Below are 24,317 nucleotides of genomic sequence, written 5' to 3' on the forward strand. Positions count from 1 at the left end.
TCATTTTAAATTTATAAATGTTTCTAAATATATTTTATAAAGCATTAAATAAATTTATCCGTGCATGTCACTAGCACCATAATACTTAGTTTTTTTTATGAAGTGATCAAGCCTTATCAAATGAAAGATATGAACGAATTTATATGAACGAATTTTGAAGAGACCGGAAATAAAATACTCAATTTAGCGCTATGTTAAGCTGACTTAGAGTGGATTCATGTAGGAATGACTCTGTAAGTAGCCGGGTAACCGAATTTATGCGCCCAAACGTGTTCTAGAGCACTACAACCTAGAGCGGATGAGAGGATAAGATGAGAGAAAAAACGTTGGTACAGTAGTATAATCCTTTTCCTGATTATGTGGGTAGTGGAAAGAATATTTGCTTTTGTACTAATTGTACTATGCCACATATTCTTTTATCAGTCATTATCTTATAATTAGAGGCTTCGAATATAAATGGATGAAGCCTGAGTAGAGTTCAGAGTCAATCTTTAGAACTGAGATAGTGAGACATCAAAGTCTAATGATGATACAATGATCATGGCACGAGAGCTCATGAAATAGAAATTGTTCAATACTTGAACTACCTCTTGCTCATCTGGGGTAAGGTCATCAAAGTCAAAGCTAATGATGATATTTGGGTCACTCATCTAAGATAGTAGGGGTGTTCGCGGGACATTTTGGCTCAGTTTTGAGAGAATCTAATACCCGAACCGATTAAAATTAAATGGACTGGTTTGGATTGGATCTGCAAATTTTTGCGATAAAGCTCAAACCGAACCAAACCGAGAAATAACGAGTTGGATTTGATTGGATTGATAGGGTAGATAAAAAATGTAAAAATATTTGAATAAAATAACTTATTAACGGAAATTAATTTTTAATAATAATATAAAAAATGTAATATTAATAGTGTTCAATTGTAAATATTAAACAAACAATTTTTTCTTAATAGATTCAAAAATATCTAACATAAAGGCTTTTGAATCTATAACTAGTCACTTGAATTAATATGATAATGAATGTGTTTCATAGATCAATGCTCTCTTACCACATTACACTAACAATTGTCTAATAATAAATTAAAATAACATGGCTTGTCCTCATACGGCATTTCACTTTTTCTTCTTGAAGTTGAATGCTTGGTAGTAATTTTCATGATAATTAATTATGATTAGTTTGGATTGAGTTTGCAGGTAGAAAATTGAAAATTCGATGCCCTAACCAATTGTCATTGGATTTCATTAGTTTGGTTCGAATTTTGCCCGAACTAAAAAAATATCCAACCCAAACGCTATAGTTTGATTCAAATTCTGGTTTGGTTCGGGTTTACCCGAACTAGTGAACACCCCTATAAGATAGGGGAAATAAGGGATCCAATCGTGATCATGAGGCACAATCTCACCCCCTGACCCTCACAGAGTTATCTTTCTAGTCTGTGCAAGGCTTTGAGTGAGGCTTTATGGATTTTTTCTATTAGACCGCACAACAACACCAAGCCATTTTTACGCTAATTTTGTTGCCATAGAAAGATAAGAATACCCATACAATAGGAAAGACTCCCATTTGCCAACATAGAACTCTAAATTCCCTAGCGATACCCCATATGTTAGGCGTAATTTGGGAAGGAGTGGCTCTTGGAGTTGTTAGAAACTCGTCTTTAAACAACATGAAAGGTATAAAAACTCCTAAATCATGAATAATAGGAAGTTGCAGGATGAAGTAGGGGTGGGTGAAGCATCCAAAACGACCATATTGTACCTCTCCCCTTCATAACATATTTCAAAAATCACATTGTCCTCGTGTCCAGTGTTGGAATGACTAATTTTTCATCAAAAAGCAACGATCCTCTCCTCATTAGAATACAGAGACACAAGATCTTGGACGTTGAAACGCTCAACATCTATTTCGGCCATCGATTTCTAGTAAGAGCATGAATACCTATAAAATCACTATCCAAACTATTAGGGCTCTCACGCCTCCAGAGGTCTAATTCACGACTTTAGTGTGCATCCACTCCTTAAACATCCCAAAATCTAATAAATACTGTCAGGAATAGAGAGAGAAAATGAAGAACAAAATATACTTGCAATCACGGTAGAAAACTTCTGAAAAGAATGTATCATGCACCTATAAGAGCTCTTAACTAAATGAATGGAAGTTTGGAAGGAGATAATGAGGAAACGATTAAAGGAGGAAAGCTGGAATCTTTTTATAGGGAGGGGGTATAGTCGTAGGGATACCCTACTACATCCCACTAGGCATCTCAACAGTTAAAAGAAAAGGGAAAGACTCCCCATGTCAGAGATGCGCATAAGGAGTAAGGCCAAAATTAGATTCCCGATGAAAATCATCATTGATCACATTCAATGAAACACACATTTTCCCTCAACCAACATTTGATTTCCTTCAGTCAACTGGTATAGGATTTCTCTTAGCTGATTGACTTATCATGATTCACCTCATTGACACTTGGGGTTTGCCCAAGTTTATACTCACATGGCTCTCCTTGGGCTTGAGGGACTCGTTTAGTACATGGGAGGCTCGTCTTAGGCCTGCCTGAAGGACTAATCCATATTAGGTGAGGAAAGTAAGACTAAATCATTTTGCCCTTTCCAAGCCCTCATACTTGAGGGATTGTGTATTGGTATATTAACAAAGAGGCCATAAGGGGGCAAAGTGAGATGGGAAAGGAATAATGTATCACCTAAACAACTTCTTGGTCACCCGTTTATTAGTTCGATCCCATCATTTGGATGGGACGTCTATTTCTCAAATTGGTCGCCTTCCAAGAGAAATATGAAAGTGACATGTCTTAGTCTACAATAACGCAACGTGGGAGTCAAGGAGAAATCTATCTCGTTGTCTTGAATAATAGGAACTAACTGCCCCATTACCATGTTCTTGGGAGCGATTTCTGTTTGGCTCTCACATGAGATAAACCCCATTTCTCTTAATAACCAAACATGTTTTGGTTATTACTTAACTTTGCTAAAATTAATTATATACCTTTTTTCCTTAGATGAGCAAAGAGAAATATATTCACAAATCATGCAAGTTGTTTAATCCAAAGAAGGTGGTGTTTTTTTTCCTAATATGACTATGGTGGAACAGGTAAAACATTCATGTGGAACACCCTTTATGCTACACTTCATTCTAAAAGATGAATTATTTTAATTGTTGCATCAAGCAAAATTGCAAGTTTATTGTTACTAGGAGGTAGAACAACTCATTTTAAATTCATGATTCTAGTCCCAACTATTGAAACTTCCATTTGTATTATTGACAAGAAATCTAAACTTGTCGAGTTGTTGAAGTTAACAAATCTAATAATATGGGATTAAGCTCCTATGACACATAAGTTTTTCGTTGAAGCACTTGACGAAAGTTTGAAATATATAATGAGTGCTATAAAGAATTCTTCAAACAAGATATTTGGAGGAAATGTTTTTGTGTTTGGTGCTTATTTCAAACATATTCTCCTTGTTATACCAAGAGGTAGTAGAGTTGATATTGCCCATGCAACATTAGATGCTTCATACATTTGAGATCATTGAAAAGTCCTAAGGCTTACAAAAAATATGTGCCTACAAAGTGGTTGCACATCATCAATAACCGAGGAAACCCAAATTTTTTCATATTGGATACTAAATATTGGTAAGGGAAAAATATCTGAGCCAAATAATAGATATGTTGATTTTTCAATTCCAAAAGAGTTTTAATATGTGATTTTACTGATCCAATTAAAACAAGTATTATAAGTACATATCCAGATTTCATTAGCAACGACAAAAATCCTTATTACGTTCAAAGTAGGGCAATTCTAGCTTCATCTATTAAGGTTGTTGGTGATATAAATGATTATGTCACAACTCTTATATCAGGTATTTAGCCGCAATCTCACTAATAATTTTACTATCGTTATTATTGGAAAGACCTATATAATGTTGTTAATAAATTATTTTATTTTCTAAGAGATGAAAAGGAACATCTCAATAGTGATTCAGTTGACCAATCTAAATCTAATGACTTTGATGCTTTTGAATATTTAACATCTGAGTTCTTGAATTGTTTGAAAATTTCTAGGTGCCAAATCATTCAATCAAGTTGAAATTTGACATAACTATTATGTTGTTGTGAAATTTGGATCAATCTGGGGGTTATGTAATGGTACAAGGTTGCCGGTAACTAAACTTGCAAATCATGTAATTGAGGCAAAAATCATTTCTCAAAAAATATTGGGAATATCTATTATATTTCAAGGATGTATATGTTTCCTTAACAATAACCATGACCATTCAAGCTTGTAAGAAGACAATTTTCAATAATTGTCTCATTTGCCATGACCATTAACAAGTTGCAAGGACAAGGCTTAGACTATGTCGGATTATGCTTGTCAAAAGAGGTTTTTAGTCATGATCAACTATATGTTGAATTTTCTAGAGTAAAAAGCAAACAAAGGCTGAAAATCTTATTCACGATAGAAAAAACAATGTTTGGATACAACAAAAAATATTGTATTCAAATAGGTTTTTCACAATATCTAATAAGTAAAAATGTTGTATTCAAATAGGTTTTTCACAACATCTAATTAGCCTTTTGAAATTACTTCTTTGCTGCAAACATGTTTAATATTTATAGCATGTTTGACGAACATACAGTTAGAGTTTACATGCAACTAACATTATATATAACAGAATTTCCATTTCAGTACCAACCGAATAAATAACGATTACCGGGTCACAAAATGAGAAGATTTAAATAAATTACAAGGGCTTAAGCATATTGGCATTACATATTATATGCCATTACATTCATTTGCTCAACCACAAAAAAATTATACAGTTGCTTCTTTCACAAAATATGCCCTTCCACCTTTTCTTATAATACAACCCCTCCTCAATGGCTACGTTCAAACGCTTGGCAGTAATTTCATCTGCAGGAGGAACACGAACTATGAACACAACCCTGTCGCCACCTTTGATATGCCTGTTCCTAACATAATCAAACCATCCACGGCCGACATACCTTTCAACAACCTGGTTTCTTTTCACGTAGTAAAGCTGACAATACGTGGACAACCTGGTTTCTGCATCCTCAAACTTTATGCGCCTATGCCCGGTAAGGAAGCATATTTGAACAATGTCTTCGGGAATTTTCTGCAATACAGATTTACTTATATCAGTTCATTTAATTTCTGCCCATGTTGCTATGTATACTTTACAAACTACTTGCTAAGAAACATACCAGAAGTTTCTTCCTTTCAATCATCCTTGACGAAATCTTCATTTTCCAAACAACAAAGCTAGGTTTAACTACAGAATCTTCATTTGTCACCTCCTCAACACAACTTTCTTCCTCTTGCCCTCATTCAAATAACCAATTTCACACATTATTGATATCACATTTTACAGTTTTATTAGGTTTTCCTGAGTATGTAATGTCTATTTCTGGTAGCATCTCACTCATAACCACAACACACAAAGTTTTATACAAATTTTGCAACAACGAAAAATAACATTTACCTAAAATTGCTAACAAATTTTCTAATAAGCATGCATAGAATATGATACAGACAGGGTTACTAATCATCGTATATCACTTTGGACACATAACTTACCCTTATCTGATGTTACAAGAATTTGTTCACATGACTCATTCCCACTGCACATAATTTCTAAAACACGGTTGGCAACAAAACCTTATTCTATTTATCTATAATTTGCAAAGAACTAAACTATATTCACATTTAAGAAAATAACATATTCATCCCTTCCTCAACATACCTTTCTTCGTTATCTGACAAGGCATTTCTGTTTCCAGCCAACCCGTTGTTATGAACATTCATAACTTCGTCTCGACGAAATTCAACCTCCACAATCCCTTCGCAAGTTGCATCTCCATCTTCTTCCCCTACACCGACTTCCACGCTTTCGATATCATTCTGATTTCCTGGGTCCATATCTCCCGGAGTTACATCTTCTTCGACCTCGCCGAGAAACCTGCAAGATTGCAACAACTGAGTGTTAGCACCGAAACATTACAAGACGAAGAAAACTACATACATCGATTGATGAAGTAATCTCTATGCTCGAAGAACCTTCCACTTTCAGCCATGGTTCTCTCCGTTAGCTCTACGACTCCAACTTTGGCCGTATTCTTTCGCTTGGAACACAATAATTTCTAAACCCTAATTTCTCTCTCAGTCTGTTGTATACGTGCTCCACAATGCCCTTTCCAAATCGTGTGGGCCTGGGTTCCAAAATGGTCCCTTTTTGACTATGTATACATGGCCCAAAGTTCATTTTTGTTGTTTTTGCTAATTATCTTAATTTAATTCATTATCTCCATTTTTTTAATTGGAACCATAAATGTCTACTATTGATTTTAATTTATATTATTTTAAGTACATATTTGTTATTTCAATTAACAAATAATTTTTTTAACACTTTGACTTGATCTTATTTATCAACTACAATGATCCTTTGTTAAATTTTTTTTATTTAATATAAAGATCTATGTAATATAAATTAAAATAACCTATCTTATATAGATCATACATTATGTCGGTATTTTTATTATTTTTTTGTTATTTCCTGCAATCTATTTTATTCCATATTTTATTACAATTTTAATTTCACTTTCAAATATAGTCTAATATCTATTTTTTTTAACATCACACTTTTATTTCCATTCTGGTTTTCTTGTATAAAACAAACTCAGTCCAACCCGCAGCAAAACCCGTGCGGACGCACGGGTTTCCCACTAGTTTTATTTTTAACAAAAATATGAAAGATATTGTGATTGTAATTTATGGTGAAAGAGCGTACAAGCGAGAAGTAGAAAGGAAGACACTGGTTAGACAGGGAAAATGGTTGGTTGGACGGTGAAATTATTGAAGTGAAGTATGAAGTAAAGAAAAAACCAATATGATTGGTATGAAATGTAAAAGATTTTTCTTCAAAAAAATTTTAAAAAAAATGTATGAGAAAATTATTTTTTAAAGAGATAAAAAGACATAGTATAATAAATTAATATTTATATAATTCTTATAATTTATTAACGGATACAGATATCTGCGGGTATGAATATCATTAAATCCGTATCCATATCCATTGCTAAACAGACATTTAAATATCCATTTATTTTATTCACAAATATGGATGGGAATAGGCTATGTCGGCCTACATGGGCTACAACCTAGCTTATTTAAGGCCAGACATCTACTATCTACTATTGTCATACCCCAAAATTTGCCTTCCACATCTCATCCATAGTAATAAAAGGCTCAAGGGCTCCATCAGGGTATGCTCCTAGTCGAGAGCCTCCTAAAGCTAGGGTTTGAGGCTCTCTTGAGGAAATCAGCAAGACAAGATCCCTAATCAAGTTCTCCATGGCCCATGATGATCTAAGATAACTATGACAAAAGTCAAGACCCAACTCCAAAGGTTACTTGTTCAAACAGCTCAAAAGATTCACAGTCAACTGGTTTGACCTAAAAGTCAACCATAATCAAAGCACAGTCAAAACCTCTCAATTTTGGTCAACATCAAGTGTGTGAGAATATATCCATCATTTGATCAAAGGTTGATCATGATCCATCAATAGAAACTCAGAAATGAACAAATGCAAAAAGGTTCAAATTAGGGTTTCTTTAGGAGAAAGTCAACTCAACTTTGACTGGCCATAACTTTCACATGGAACATCATAAATTCCTCACTCAAAGCCTATTTGGAAGGAAATTGGATTCTCTTCAACTTTGTCTCTCACAAGCCAAGGCCAGAAATGCTTCATTTGGGAGATATGATACAAAAGATTACATGTCCTTTTCAAACATCAATCAAAAGCAGTTTTTTGTCAAAGGGCATATGATCAAGATAAAATCTCCAAATTAAAAATATGTTCCAAAGTGTCTTATAGAGGACATATTGAGGTTTTCAAAAAGTCCTAGAACTCATTCATAGCTTAAAAATTGAGTGAGATATGCCTTGTCAAAGTTGGGTAATTTTGGAGGCAAAATGTGAAATAAAAGGGGTTCAAATTGGAAATTTTTGCAAATGGGCCTATCATTTTATGACTTAATCTTGGTCCACAATCTATTCAAGTAATCCAAACCATGTCCTACGAATTATATCATTTTATTTGATTTTTATATAATTTTATTATGATTTAAAGTGATATAATTAAAAGAAAAAATCAAAGATTGGACTTAGGAAATTATATTGACCAATTCCAGTCACATTTATGACAAAAATGCAATATAAATTCGTGACTTATTAATTGGAAAAAGATTGGCACAAGATTGGACAAAAATAGAAGGTTTTGATAAAAGTTCCAAATCAAATCTTCTCAAAACTTCAAGATTGGATACAAGAGATTTTTGGACTTTCTTTTAAAACTAATTCACTCACTATAAGTAGAGGACATAGTACACACGAATAAGGGTTGATTTTTCTGGTCAGAGGCATAAGCGCAAGAACAAGAAAATCTTCAAGAAACTCAGATTCGGTTCTTGCAATTGAGAAGGTTTCAACTGTTAGAACAAGATTTGTTCTGATCAATATTCTTAGTTTTGATGATAACAATGTATATGAATTTTGTATGAGATAATGTGGTATTCTAATACTATGCAATTTCCATTTCAGGAATTATATAAAGAGTATGCACAAAATCAGCGCAAGAAGCACTGACTCAGAAGGTTCAGCATGCAACATCAGAACATGGTCTGGCAAGACATCAGAAGATGGTCAAGCAGAATCAGAACTGTGAATACAAGATTACACTCAAAGATGTTTTTGATTCATGGCAAACTCAATAAGCATTCAAACAACAAAGCGGGAGCAGAAAACTCAAAGAAAAGCAAGCATTGATCACTCATGACAGAACAGGTTGATCTATTATGCATATAGGTCGACTCAACACAAGCAAAACAAGAAGAATGCAGAAAAGCAGCAGTTAGGTCGACCTACTGTCAACCCAGGTCGACCTAAAATGGAGAAAAATCCATATACTTCTGCTAGGTCGACTCACACATCATCTAGGTCGACCTAAATTGAAGAAATTTACATATCAGTCTGCTAGGTCGACCTACACAACAACTAGGTCGACCTAATCTGAGAAAATGTCCCCAAAACACATCTGAAGTGAATTCTGGTCGACCTACTCCTTCAACAGGTCGACCTAACTGGGAGCAAAATTCTGCAAGCTCTGCTAGGTCGACCCAAGCACTACAATAGGTCGACCTAACTGATCAAGAATGCAAAAAATTCTGTTTCTCTCATCTCCAACTATTAAGCTATCATATATATTATCCAAGGTTCAATTATTACAATCAACACCAACGACTGAAAGATACACAAAGGCTTCTCATCTTCGTTCTTCGTCATCTCCAACACAATTACACATAATCATTCTTGCGTTGAGGGTTAGTGATCGAGTTCGATAACGTCCATGGAACGGAATTGAAGATTCCTAGTGGGTGAAGATTTGTGGGGTTTTTGGTGAATAAAATCTGCGGGTTTTGTCCTCCAAGATAGGTGTTTCTTGGGGGTTTTTATCAAGAGGTTTCATCGAGGATCCATCTGAGTGTGAAGATTGAAGAACAAGGGTTCAAGGCAATTCAAGACACTGCAGAAAAGGGATTAAGTGAAGCTCTTGGATAACCTTGATCTGACTCAAGATTAAGGGGGAAGAAGATTCAAAGGATCGACATAATTGGTTTATGGTTTATCGCTTTGTTATCTTCTTTGTATATACTACTTTCAACATTAATGAAAGATTTCCCAATTTCAGTTTGGAATTGGGGGCAGACGTAGTCGTAGCGAGGACGATCGACGAACTGCCTAAACAAATATCGTGTTCTTGTCGCTTTTACCTTTTCATTTACGTTCCGTTCATATTTGGTTATAATAGCAAATTGATCAACGATTCGAGTGTTAAGATTGTGAATTAAGGTTGTTAGAACAAGATTTGTTCTTATCAATTATCTTAGTTTTGATGATAACAATAATATGAATTTTGCTTAAGATAATATGGTACTCTAATCCAATGCAATTTCCCTTTCAGGAAATATATAAAGAGTACGCATAATTCAGCGCTCAGAAGATGTGTCTCAAATGGTTCAGCATGCAACATCAGAACATGGTCTGGCAAGACATCAGAAGATGGTCGAAGCAGAATCAGAACATGGGTCTATGGAAGCATCAGAAGAACGTGAGATCAGAAGCACTGAAAATCAGAAGATGGTATCACGCTCAGAAGCACTTCAAGGTCAGAAGATCAGAAGATGCTGTGCACCAAGCTGTTTGACTCTGATGATATTCAAACGTCGTATTCACAAACATCAGATCAGAAGGAAGTACACGTGGCAGACTACGCTGACTGACAAAAGGAACGTTAAAGCTACTAAAGGCTACGTCAGTAGACACAGCGTGAACAAGGCTCGAGGTAGTTGACAAAAGCGTATAACATTAAATGCAAAGCTGTACGGAACACGCAAAGCATTAAATGCATTCAACGGTCATCTTCTCAACGCCTATAAATATGAAGTTCTGATGAGAAGCAAGGTTAACGATTCTGCACAAAATCAACTTATATCAAACTTGCTGAAACGCTGTTCAAATCTAAACTCAGAATCTTCATCTTCATCAAAGCTCACTACATTGCTGTTGTAATATCTTAGTGAGATTAAGCTTAAACTGTAAGAGAAATATCACAGTTGTGATTATCGCTTTTAAGAAGCATTTGTAAACTCTTGAATAGATTACATTAATTTGTAAGGAACTAGAGTGATCAGTTGATCAGTATACTCTAGGAAGTCTTAGCAGTTGGCTGAGCAGGAAGTCTTGGCAGTTGGCTGAGCAGGAAGTCTTGGCAGTTGGCTGAGCAGAAAGTCTTAGGAGTGAACTAAGCCTAGAGTGATCGTGTTGATCAGTAGACTCTAGAAAAAGTCTTAGGAGTGAACTAAGCCTAGAGTGATCGTGTTGATCAGTAGACTCTAGAAAAAGTCTTAGGAGTGAACTAAGCAGTTGTTCCTGGAGTGATCAGGTTGTGATCAGAAGACTCTGGAAGACTTAGTTGCGGCTAAGTGGAAAACCATTGTAATCCGTGCGATTAGTGGATTAAATCCTCAGTTGAGGTAAATCATCTCTGCGGGGGTGGACTGGAGTAGCTTCGTTAACAGCGAACCAGGATAAAAATATTTGTGCATTTATTTTTATCGTCCAAGATTTAAAGTCACACTTATTCAATCCCCCCCTTTCTAAGTGTTTTTCTATCCTTCAAAGGTTTTATATAAACATCACAATCCATCACACATTGAACTACCATCAATTTGATCATTATCACCAAGTGTTTGTGTTTTTGCTTATTTCACTATTGCTGCATTGCAAACGTCGTTCATCATATAAGAAGTTAATTGATTTTCAATAGAGCGACGTATTGATTCTATAGTGTATTCTCTTATCGTTTATCTCAAGCTGGTTAGTGATTTTAACACATATACAATCGTTTCAATAGTGGTTCGGAATAGACGCGAGTCGATTCAGAATCACTTCCGCTTAAAGTTCAATTAATTCCGCAAAACTGTTTAAGATCTATTCACCCCCCCTCTAGATCCTAAGGCCAGCGTCTAACAAGTGGCATCAAGAGCTCTGGTTTATTCCGTGCTACGTGAAACACTTATTGGAAAGATGGCTTCCGGACCTAAAGGGGCTCACAATAGAGCTCCAGTTTTCAACGGTAAAAACTATGGCTATTGGAAGGATTGTATGTGTGTCCACATCAATGCAATTGATAGGAACATCTGGACAGCTATTGTCAATGGTCCCTTTCAGATCACCATGACAAATGCAGCTGGTGCAGTTGTTCCAAAACCAGAAAATACTTGGGATGCTGAAGATGAAAAGAGATATGCATACGATTGGAAAGCGAGAAACATTCTAATCTCAGCTCTAGGAGTTGATGAATACTATCGCGTTTCCCATTGTAGATCCGCTAAAGCTATGTGGGACACATTGCAAGTTGCCCACGAGGGAACGCATGATGTCAAACTAGCTAGGATCAATACGTTAACTCAAGAGTTCGAACTCTTCCACATGGAAGATGGTGAATCCATCGAAAACATGCAAAAGAGATTCGTTCACCTAAAAAATCGGTTAAATTCTCTTGATAGACCTGTTTCCAATGCAGTTGCTACTAACAAAATCTTAAGATGCTTGAACAGGGAATGGCAACCCAAGGTTACAGCAATAAAGGAAGCAAATGATCTAAACACCTTAGACATTACCACTCTCTTTGGCAAACTAGAGGAACATGAACAACACCTTAAATGCCTTGACATGCATGAGAAAAGGGCAAAGAAAGAAAAGAACATGGAGAAAGAGGTAGAGAAGAAGTCAATAGCTCTAAAAGCTTCAAGCTCCAAGACCTCAAGACAAGAGCTAAAGGATAGTGATACAAGTGATGACGAAGACTCCGATGATGAGGAAATGGGACTGTTTGTGCGAAGATACAACAAATATCTAAAGAAAAATGGAGCAAAACATTCTGACAAAGGCTTGATCAACTATAGAAAGCAATCAAACAAGTTCAAACAAGATGACGACAACAAAGGAAAAATCAAAGGCCTTTGCTTCAATTGTGGGAAAGTCGGTCACTACAAACCGGACTGTCCATACCTTAAGAAAGAAAAAGAGAAGAACCAAAGCAAAGGTCATAACAAATCTAAAAGAGCCTACATAGCATGGGAAAGTGATTCATCTAGTGAAAGCTCATCAAGCGATGAAGAAGAATCAGCAAACCTATGTTTCATGGCTCATCAACACAAGAAAAAGAAAGTTGTAAGTCATCTTAAACCTGAACTCGTAGATAAGGTATCTCATTCTCAACTAAAACTTGCTTTTGAAGAATTACATAGAGATGCAATTAAAGCTTTCAAACTTTTGGCCTCAAATAAGAAAATCTTTTCATATCTTGAATCAAAAGTTGAGAAAACCGAAAAGGATATGGAAGCTTTAAAACAATCTATGCTAGACATTCAAAAGGATAAAGTTGAAATAGATCCTACATCATGGTTTGGTTGTGAGACATGTCACATTTGGCAAAAAGAAGTAAGAGATCTAAAAGCCAAGTTAGACAAGGCTCTACAACCAAAAGTAACTTTTGCCGTTGATCCAAATAAGTTCAAAAGATCGTATACTCCTTTATATAGTAAATACACTTTTGTACCAAAAGTATCAACTAGCAAAACACCATATTCTCATCATATTACCTGTCATTATTGTTGCAAAAAGGGACATACCATTGAAAAATGCAAATTTAGGAGAATTTTAGTTCCTAAAGGAGTATTTAAATGGTTGCCTAAGTGCAACAACTTGTGTACTCACTACCAAGGACCCAATGAAAATTGGGGACCTCCCTCTCTAAATTAATTTTGCAGGAAAAGTGTCTTGACATTGCCGAAAGGTTGTGGTTCCTTGATAGCGGATGTTCAAGACACATGACGGGAGACCTATCTCTTTTCGTTGAGTTTCAAGCAAAGAAAAAGGGGTATGTCACCTATGGAGATAACAATCGGGGAGCCATACTTGGTAAAGGAAGTGTAGGTAACCCTTCTACCACTACTATAACTGATGTGCTGCTAGTAGAAGGTCTTAAACATAATCTTTTAAGTATAAGTCAATTGTGTGACAAAGATTTTAAAGTAATGTTTACAAATTCTGGCTGCACAATAGAACATACTAAGAAAAGAGACATTATGTTTAAGGGCTTAAGAGTAAACAACATCTACATGCTAAACTTGGATGAGGTATCTAAGTCTAGTACCAAGTGTCTAATTGCTCTGGGGGAAGATTCATGGCTTTGGCATAGACGTCTCGCCCACATAAATTTTGACTTACTTAAAAAAGTTGTCTCAAAAGATTTAGTAATCGGCTTACCTAAAATGAAGTTTTCAAAAGATCATCTATGTGATGCTTGTCAAAAGGGAAAGCAAACAAAAATCTCTTTTAAATCAAAGAACGTGGTTTCAACATCACGCCCTCTTGAACTACTTCACATGGATCTCTTTGGCCCTTCAAGGACTAAAAGCATAGGTGGAAACACCTATGGTTTTGTCATTGTCGATGATTACTCTAGATTTTGTTGGACAATCTTTCTACCTAGTAAGGATCAAACTTTTCCAGCTTTCACACAATTTGCAAGATTATGTCAAAACAAAATGAACAACAAAATAGTTGCAATTCGAAGTGATCACGGTGGAGAGTTTGAAAACATTCTTTTTGAAAAATACTGTGATAAACATGGAATTGAGCATAACTTTTCAGCTCCTAGAACACCTCAACAAAACGGAGTAGTTGAACATAAAAATCGGGTTCTAGAGGAGCTGGCAAGAACAATGCTGAATGAGGGTAATCTACCCAAGTATTTCTGGGCTGACGCGATTAGTACCGCATGTTATGTTTTGAATAGGATAATAATACGTCCTATACTGAACAAAACTCCCTATGAATTACTAAAAGGTAGAAAACCAAATGTATCTCATCTCCATGTATTCGGTTGCAAGTGTTTTGTCTTGAACAATGGTAAGGATAATCTTGGTAAATTCGATGCTAAAGCTGATGAGGGCATATTCCTTGGTTACTCACAATCTAGCAAAGCATATCGGGTATATAATAAGAGATTACTTATAGTAGAAGAGTCAGTACACGTGTCTTTTGATGAATCTTATACAAAAAATGTCGAGAAATGTCTTTCGTTTAATGGTGCAGGTCCATCCACTGAAGACATTGTCAAGGATAAGGAAGACGAGAATGAAAGTATTGTAAAGAAAGATGCTGAGAGAGAGAAAGATAAGTCTCATGATGAAAATGAAAAAGAAAGCATCTCAAACAATGAAGAACTTCCCAAGGCCTGGACAAATGTGAAAGACCATCCAATTGACAATATAATAGGAGACATCTCAAGGGGCGTTACAACACGCTCAAAGATAAGTAACTTCTGTCATCATTTTGCTTTTGTTTCACAAGTTGAGCCGAAAAAACGCTAAGGATGCATTACTTGATGAGCATTGGCTAATGGCCATGCAAGAAGAATTAAACCAATTTAAACGGAATGATGTTTGGGACTTAGTCCCTCATCCGGGAGATCATCAAGTAATAGGCACTAGATGGGTTTTTCGTAACAAACTTGATGAAAACGGCGTTATTACTAGAAACAAAGCTAGATTAGTTGCCCAAGGTTATAATCAAGAGGAAGGTATTGATTATGAAGAGACATACGCTCCTGTAGCACGTCTTGAAGCTATTCGTCTCTTACTTGCTTATGCTTGTTCTAAAGACTTCAAACTATTCCAAATGGATGTTAAAAGTGCCTTTCTAAATGGCTATATAAATGAAGAAGTCTATGTTGCTCAGCCACCCGGCTTTGAGAATTACATGTATCCAACTCATGTCTATAAGCTGAAACGTGCTCTATACGGTCTTAAACAAGCCCCTCGGGCTTGGTACGAACGTTTGAGCAAATTTCTCCTTAGTCAAGGGTACTCTAGGGGTAAAGTTGACACTACTCTCTTTATTAAAAGAAAAGATAAAGATATTCTCTTAGTCCAAATTTATGTAGATGATATTATATTTGGGTCGACTAATGCAAAACTTGTCAAAGATTTTTCTAAGCTTATGCAGAGTGAATTTGAGATGAGTCTCATGGGTGAGCTAAATTTCTTCCTTGGCCTACAAATCAAGCAACTCAGTCATGGAACGTTTGTGAATCAAACCAAATACTGTACGGAGCTGCTGAAAAGATTTGGAATGAGTGAAGCAAAGGAAATTGACACACCTATGGCAACAAATACTAATCTAGACAAAGATGAGAAAGGTAAAGAGGTTGACGTGAAATTATACCGAGGTATGATAGGTTCACTATTGTATCTTACTGCCTCAAGACCAGACATTATGTTTAGTGTGTGTATGTGTGCAAGATATCAATCTTGTCCAAAAGAATCTCACTTAAAAGCTGTCAAAAGAATTCTGCGATACTTACGTGGAACTACTACATATGGCCTATGGTATCCAAAGGGAAATGAGTGCCATTTGGTAGGATTCTCCGATTCAGATTTTGCTGGCTGCAAATCCGATAGAAAAAGCACCAGTGGAACATGTCATCTATTCTCAAATTCATTGATAAGTTGGCATAGCAAGAAACAAGTATTGGTTGCATTATCTACTGCTGAGGCAGAATATGTAGCGGCTGGGAGCTGCTGTGCTCAAATATTATGGCTCAAGCAACAACTTCTTGACTTTGGTATTAAGCTTGATCGCATACCTATCATGTGCGACAACACAAGTGCCATAAACTTGAGTAAAAATCCTGTCTTACACTCACGTACCAAGCATATTGAAATAAGACATCACTTTCTACGAGATCATGTAGAGAAAGGAGACGTTACATTTGAACATGTAGAAAGCAAGAAGCAACTAGCTGACATCTTCACCAAACCTCTAGCAACGGAGCAATACTTCAACATTCGTAGGGAATTAGGGATACTCGATATCTCTAATTTGGGCTAATTACGTTTGTTCTCTCTTAATATTATTCCTTTACTTTATATATATTTTTTTCTGCTAACATTTCTCTTAGCGTAAAGGTAGTTCATCATCAAGCCAGGCGTCATTCCACATTGACTAAAGGCTGCCACTAAAGTTGACACCTACATATTGAGAAAGCGGTAACGTAATTTTTGTTCACTTCCAAAAATATTATTGATACTATAATATGCTATCAATTAACATGCTTATAGTGACTTCATGCATATATCGCTCTTGCTCATATATGTGTCTTATCTTTAATACACCTTTAAACATATTTGACTCTCATGCTATCACTATCTACCTTTTATCTACTATACTATGAATGCTAGCATTTTATCTATGTTTCTCTCGTTACTCTTCTACTCTCTTGGTTTCTCTTTTTGATGTTGTCAAAGGGGGAGATAGATGCTGAGTGTACGGGGGAGCCATGTTGAGAGATAGATGCTGAGTGTACAGGGGAGCCATGTTGAGAGATAAATGCTGAATGTACGGGGGAGCTTTGTTGAGAGATAGATGCTGAGTTTGTTGAGTATTTGTCACTTACTACCAAAGCCTCGACTACTGGTTTGCCATCATCAAAAAGGGGGAGAATGTGAATACAAGATTACACTCAAAGATGTTTTTGATTCATGGCAAACTCAATAAGCATTCAAACAACAAAGCGGGAGCAGAAAACTCAAAGAAAAGCAAGCATTGATCACTCATGACAGAACAGGTTGATCTATTATGCATATAGGTCGACTCAACACAAGCAAAACAAGAAGAATGCAGAAAAGCAGCAGTTAGGTCGACCTACTGTCAACCCAGGTCGACCTAAAATGGAGAAAAATCCATATACTTCTGCTAGGTCGACTCACACATCATCTAGGTCGACCTAAATTGAAGAAATTTACATATCAGTCTGCTAGGTCGACCTACACAACAACTAGGTCGACCTAATCTGAGAAAATATCCCCAAAACGCATCTGAAGTGAATTCTGGTCGACCTACTCCTTCAACAGGTCGACCTAACTGGGAGCAAAATTCTGCAAGCTCTGCTAGGTCGACCCAAGCACTACAATAGGTCGACCTAACTGATCAAGAATGCAAAAAATTTTGTTTCTCTCATCTCCAACTATTAAGCTATCATATATATTATCCAAGGTTCAATTATTACAATCAACACCAACGACTGAAAGATACACAAAGGCTTCTCATCTTCGTTCTTCGTCATCTCCAACACAATTACACATAATCATTCTTGCGTTGAGGGTTAGTGATCGAGTTCGATAACGTCCATGGAACGGAATTGAAGATTCCTAGTGGGTGAAGATTTGTGGGGTTTTTGGTGAATAAAATCTGCGGGTTTTGTCCTCCAAGATAGGTGTTTCTTGGGGGTTTTTATCAAGAGGTTTCATCGAGGATCCATCTGAGTGTGAAGATTGAAGAACAAGGGTTCAAGGCAATTCAAGACACTGCAGAAAAGGGATTAAGTGAAGCTCTTGGATAACCTTGATCTGACTCAAGATTAAGGGGGAAGAAGATTCAAAGGATCGACATAATTGGTTTATGGTTTATCGCTTTGTTATCTTCTTTGTATATACTACTTTCAACATTAATGAAAGATTTCCCAATTTCAGTTTGGAATTGGGGGCAGACGTAGTCGTAGCGAGGACGATCGACGAACTGCCTAAACAAATATCGTGTTCTTGTCGCTTTTACCTTTTCATTTACGTTCCGTTCATATTTGGTTATAATAGCAAATTGATCAACGATTCGAGTGTTAAGATTGTGAATTAAGGTCTTATATAAACATCACAATCCATCACACATTGAACTACCATCAATTTGATCATTATCACCAAGTGTTTGTGTTTTTGCTTATTTCACTATTGCTGCATTGCAAAAGTCGTTCATCATATAAGAAGTTAATTGATTTTCAATAGAGCGACGTATTGATTCTATAGTGTATTCTCTTATCGTTTATCTCAAGCTGGTTAGTGATTTTAACACATATACAATCGTTTCAATAGTGGTTCGGAATAGACGCGAGTCGATTCAGAATCACTTCCGCTTAACGTTCAATTAATTCGGCAAAACTGTTTAAGATCTATTCACCCCCCCTCTAGATCCTAAGGCCAGCGTCTAACAAGAACATGGTCTATGGAAGCATCAGAAGGACTTGAGATCAGAAGCAGAAGCACTGAAGTTCTCATGCTATCACGCTAAGAAGCACTTCAAGGTCAGAAGACAAGAAGATGCTCTGCACCAAGCTGTTTGACTCTGATGATATTCAAACGTTGTTTACACAAACATCATATCAGAAGCAAGTACAAGATGGCAGGCTACGCTGACTGACAAAAGGAACGTTAGAAGCTATTAAAGGCAACGTCAGTAGACACAGCGAAAGCAAGGCTCGAGGTAGTTGACAAAAGAGTGAAACATTAAATGCAATGCTGTATGGATTACGCAAAGCATTAAATGCTCCCAACGGTCATCTTCTCAAACGCCTATATATTAAAGTTCTGATGAGAAGCTAAATACAACACTTGTGCAAATATACAGAAACACTGTCAAATTCAAAAAGCTCTCAAACTTCATCTTCAACCTCACTACATTGTTGTTGTAATATTTTAGTGAGATTAAGCTTAAACTTAAGGGAAAATCACAGTTGTGATAATAGCTTTATAAGAAGCATTGTAACTCTTAAAAGAATTTGTTTTACATTTATTTGTAAGAACTAGAGTGATCAGGTTGTTAATCAGAATTCTCTAGAAAGTCTTAGAGGGTATCTAAGCAGTTTGTTCCTAGAGTGATCAGGTTGTGATCAATATACTCTAGAAGACTTAGAAATTGTCTAAGTGGAAAACCATTGTAATCTTGTGTGATTAGTGGATTAAATCCTCAGGTGAGGTAAATCACTCCAAGGGGGTGAACTGGAGTAGTTTAGTTAACAACGAACCAGGATAAAAATCATTGTGCAAATTGTTTTTATCTTACAAGTTTTAAAAGCTACACTTATTCAAACTCCCCCTTTCTAAGTGTTTTTCTATCCTTCATCAACAAGATTGAAAGAGTGCAAAAGCTTCCTTGAAGGTTCCTGAAGGTGACTGGATTGAGACGCTGCAATAACAACCCCAGATTATCCTCCAATAAGCTAAGGTAGGTCACTCTGAATTTTGATTCGATTAGCATGATTTATGCATTCTCATAGTGTTTGATTTGTATATTTTGCTTTACTTGGTTGCTGTGAACAATTCTGGAACGTTAATTGAATTTCTGGGCTTGTTTGATATTGATTGCCATGGTTGACCGTTTAGGGTTTTATAAGGTTTGAATTAGGGCTTTTTATTAGAGGTAAAATTAGGGTTAATAAGTGGTGAAATCAGGTTCGTGACCTCTAGACGAAGAAAAGGGGAGGGTCGCGAAAGATTTATGTGGTTATTTGTGGATTTTGAGATTTGCAGGTTATTAGGCTACGAACCAAACGCTAGCAAAATCGTAGCAAATTTTGCAGAAAAATACAGGTACATTTGGGGAAGACGATGACGTGTCTTCGCGTTACTGGGTCGATTTGAATTTCACGCTTATTTTATGTGTTTTCTTCTTGTCTTTTATATATTATGTTGAGAGCGTGTCTCTAACGCGTGCGTGTCATAGTTGAGTTGGCAAGGGTTGTGTTGGTTGAGTCTGGGGGTGTGGGTTCGAGCCCTCACTCCCACATTTATTTTTTCTGGAATTCCCAATTCTTGATCTCATGCGCCTCTTACTATAGGCCTCACCATAAACCCTCAAAATCTAACCAGTAAATCTCTATTGCCTTAGATCCTACGTACCCAGCCTTGATCCCTATACCATGAACCTTACAGCCTGCCATACTGAATCAGAATCCCTATAAACTAATTTATTTTATTTAATTTATATATTTTAATTAATTCCTTTTAATATTTAATTATATAATAAATTATTTTCTTAAATAAATATATATATATATATATATATAAATATTAAAATTCCAATTTATTGTTCGTCACGATTAAATCCATTAATCGTGATGGGCGATAATCAATTTTCTTAAAATATTTATTTAATTGAAACAATAAATTTTATTTGGCTAAAAGGTTTCAACCATTTTTATTGGTTGCGATGATTAGCTATTTTCTTCATTTTAATTCATTATTATTTTTAATCGAATCAATCGATTACGAGAGGTAATGATACGAATTAAATTATTAAAATTCCTAAAAAATACTTTTATTCGTTATTAGTGATAATTGAATCCATCAATTAAAATTGGTAATGATACAACTACTAATCTTTTAACTATGGTGATCGAATCTATCGATCATTGCGGTTAATAGTACATACTAAAATCAGGGTTGTACGCCAAATCCTAAAACACTTCCCAAAACCTTTTTTTCAAAAAACTACGAATTACCACAACTACGATAGGCCACTCAAAAAGCCTCCAAAACCATATCAAATCAAATTCTAATTCTAAAGGCGTACAACCCTTCCCCGAACTACGTAGACTCTGATCCTCCATAAGGAGGTACGTAGGCACTTGGCAACAAGGCGAGTCCCCTCCCTCATAAATCTCATTTTTCTCCGATTTTATTTCCTTAATCATAAACCTTTAACCTTGATAATTTTGTTATTTACCCTATTAACTGTCTGTTACTTTTCTTTATGTTAGCCATAAACCTAACCTTATAGTGTAAACCTTAGGAAAGGGTTGAGGATGCCTAACACCTTCCCTCGACCTGAATATAGTATCTTATCCTGAATCTCTGTAGTTGTATAAAAGTTTCCTATTCGCCTTGGCAGAATAGGTGGCGACTCTAAAGGTTAATTTTAGGGCAGGTTGCTACAACTATATCTACTATATACAAACATTTACTAAGACATTGACCATTCTACCTAAAGTGCCCTTCTTTAAAAAAAAAATTAACACTACAATTTGGACATTTTAGTATTTAGCAAAATAACCATATCAGCCAATGATAATGAATGCTTTTGCAACGTGTCACTCTTCTATCTTCTCTCTTCACGATTAACCTTCTATATTCTCTCTTCACAATTCAAATTCTCCTTCCCTTTTCTCTCTTCTCTCTCCTCAAACCCTAAATGTCTGTACAAACTCTAATAATGTCGCCGCTTTCACCCACCACCGCACCGCTCTCGCAAAATCCTCAGCTGCGATTCTCACACTATAACCGTACCGCACTCGCAAATTTAAATCCGTTGTTCTGAGGTATCTGCTTAATCCTTATACTAACATTTATGTCTTTCTTCCAATAATTTCAATTATTTTGATATTGTTCCTTTCATTGTATGGATTGATAAGGAAACAAAGATTTGATTTTTGGAAAAACTATCTTTTGCTCAAGGTTATGTGGATTTCGTTTTTGAACTATCACCGTCTCACTCTCTCTGAATCCGTAATTCCAAGGTAAACTTGGTTAAACTATCTTTTGTTCTACATGCATGATAATTTCGTTTTTGAGGGATTTAATTTTTGGTTATGTTTTGGATCTGCTTGGTTATGTTTTGTTTTATTCCAGGGATTTAATGAAGTCAATGGTAGCAAATGCTTGTTGTTCATGTTTAGAAAATTTCTAATATAATTAAGAGTTTTGTAAGATTTTTAAAGCTTTTATTATGATTTGTAAATGGTTGTTGAAACTCAAGTTTGAGCTGTAAACTGAATGTTTGCTTTTGTGAAGAGAGGTTCTAGGTTCTGAGTTCAATGATTTGCTTCCCAAAACAAGATGTATAACTTTCATGTAATGGAGATGATAGGATCCAAACTGGTTTTTGGAGTGCTTTTATAAAACCACAAGTTGTTTGTGCTAAAGTTTCTATTGAACATGTCTTTTCCTTAGTCCTCTTCATGGAAAGTAACTATTTTTGTTTTTAGATTCCCTGCCTACATCTATAAAAAATTAAAGTTCTATTGAGTGTTTATATGATCTTAATTTTTGTTATCCATCATTTTTTATACTGTGAATCATTTGCAAACCTTTGTGATAATATATAGAGAGAGGTTTGATTATTATTCTCAACCATTTAAGTGATTGAAGGATTAAGCACTCAAATTAGATTGATAAATGATGTATGTTTCTAATGTTATTGTTGACGACTTTTATTTGTCAAGTTTGATGTTACATGGTTTATTTACAAAGCTTCTTTTGCAGATATACTGTTATATAGGTTCAAAGAGCTATACATCCCCATCTAGAATAATGGTAAGGTTATGTTTGCTTGATTGATCAATTACACTCTACTTCACTTGTCTTTGTTATTGACATTTTTACTCTTCAATATCTAATGGAAGTTTGATTGAGTAGTAGTAGAATTTTCTTTCCTTTTTCACAAACTACCCATGATTTATTTTTCTACTTTGATAATAGTTTTATTGTCTATGACTTTTTATAATTCTGTTGAAAAAAAACATTCACTGCCATATAGCATTTCAAGCTTTCGGAAACTTGGTGAAACCACGTCTGTGTTTTTGTTTTTTTGTGTGTAACTTTGACAGGAAAAATTCCCTCGAGGCTTTTCAATATCAATATTTGAAATTTCTGGGAGTTGAATTCCCTCGGAAAAATTCTGTGTGTAACTTTTTGGAAAAATTCTCTTTATCAGCTTTAGGTGCCTTAGCAAGAGCCGGTGCATGAGCTATAGCTTCCGGCTTAACAAAATCCAAACGAATAAGAACCTTATCAACATGATATATATCAAGTGTTTTATCAGTATACACACTTCCATTGATGGTTGCATCAAGAACGCCCGTTGATATATTCACACTGTTACCATAAAAGTAAGGAAGTTGAAATAACTTTTTGATGTTTTCTTCTATCAATCAAGATTTGTTAACTGTTCATTGGTCTGGACCTGTTAATTGTTTGTTCATTGTCGTTGTTTTTGCAGTTGAAGAAAAAATGTCTCACAGAAAGTTTGAGCATCCGAGACACGGTTCTTTAAGTTGCTTTGTTGTGTTTTCAATTTCACTTGATTTCGTTTTTAAATCCACTGCCTTTTCTCAAATATAATAAACTTATATCTTACAAAATTAATAGTTATTTTTCGACTTTGTTTTCAACTTCTTCTCAATCAACACGATATCCTTAACAAAGGATGTTGCTAACACTTGTATGAACTATGAAGTCAAATCTTTTATAAAACCTGCTTTTTGTTGTTGCAATCACGTATCAGGGGTGTTTAAAGTCTGCAACATTCTGTTGAGTAGAAGGTGATGTTAAATACCTAGCACTGGTTTGACAGTTACAAATTTTATATTTTACTATAATGAACTCATGTGATTGTACATCACCGTTTTGATACTTAGAGTTCTTTGTAGATTAATGGTTTTTATGTACATTATATAGTTTCTGTCTTCAAACATTTATCATAGCTTCTGTCTTCAAACTATGCTGCATTTCTCTTAATTGTAATTACATATAAATAGTTTACATACAAAATACAAAGCATATTTTCTTAATTGTAATCCTTTGTCAACTTATTTTCCTTTGGTTGTTACATATCATGACTTTTTATAATCCCAGTTCCGGTTTGATACATGCTTTTGTTCCAAAACAGAATTTTCCTTTTTGAATAACTTTTATAGATTCTGGCTATAGGTTGCTGATATGTTTCATCTTATGTTCAATGACATCCTTTGTAAGCCATTGAAGTTGATCCAACAATGGTAAATTGAATGATTGGAATTATGCTATATGTGACTGCTAT

The 24,317-nt window shown here is 35.4% G+C and overlaps 1 long non-coding RNA gene across 4 annotated transcripts; it reads left to right on the top strand.

Moving 5' to 3' along the window:
* Positions 1-21,676: 21,676 nt before the first annotated feature.
* On the top strand, positions 21,677-23,951 carry LOC131623507 (uncharacterized). 4 transcript variants are annotated; one of them, XR_009290247.1, is made up of 5 exons: positions 21,677-21,819; positions 21,913-22,017; positions 22,763-22,813; positions 23,107-23,388; positions 23,499-23,951. It is a non-coding gene; the product is annotated as an uncharacterized LOC131623507 (long non-coding RNA). The 4 variants fall into 4 exon arrangements; XR_009290242.1 differs by having other exon boundaries at positions 23,214-23,388; XR_009290241.1 differs by having other exon boundaries at positions 22,763-23,388.
* The last annotated feature ends 366 nt before the right edge of the window (positions 23,952-24,317 follow it).

The sequence above is a fragment of the Vicia villosa genome, linkage group LG1, assembly GCF_029867415.1.
Source record: "Vicia villosa cultivar HV-30 ecotype Madison, WI linkage group LG1, Vvil1.0, whole genome shotgun sequence".
In the NCBI taxonomy this organism is placed as follows: domain Eukaryota; kingdom Viridiplantae; phylum Streptophyta; class Magnoliopsida; order Fabales; family Fabaceae; genus Vicia; species Vicia villosa.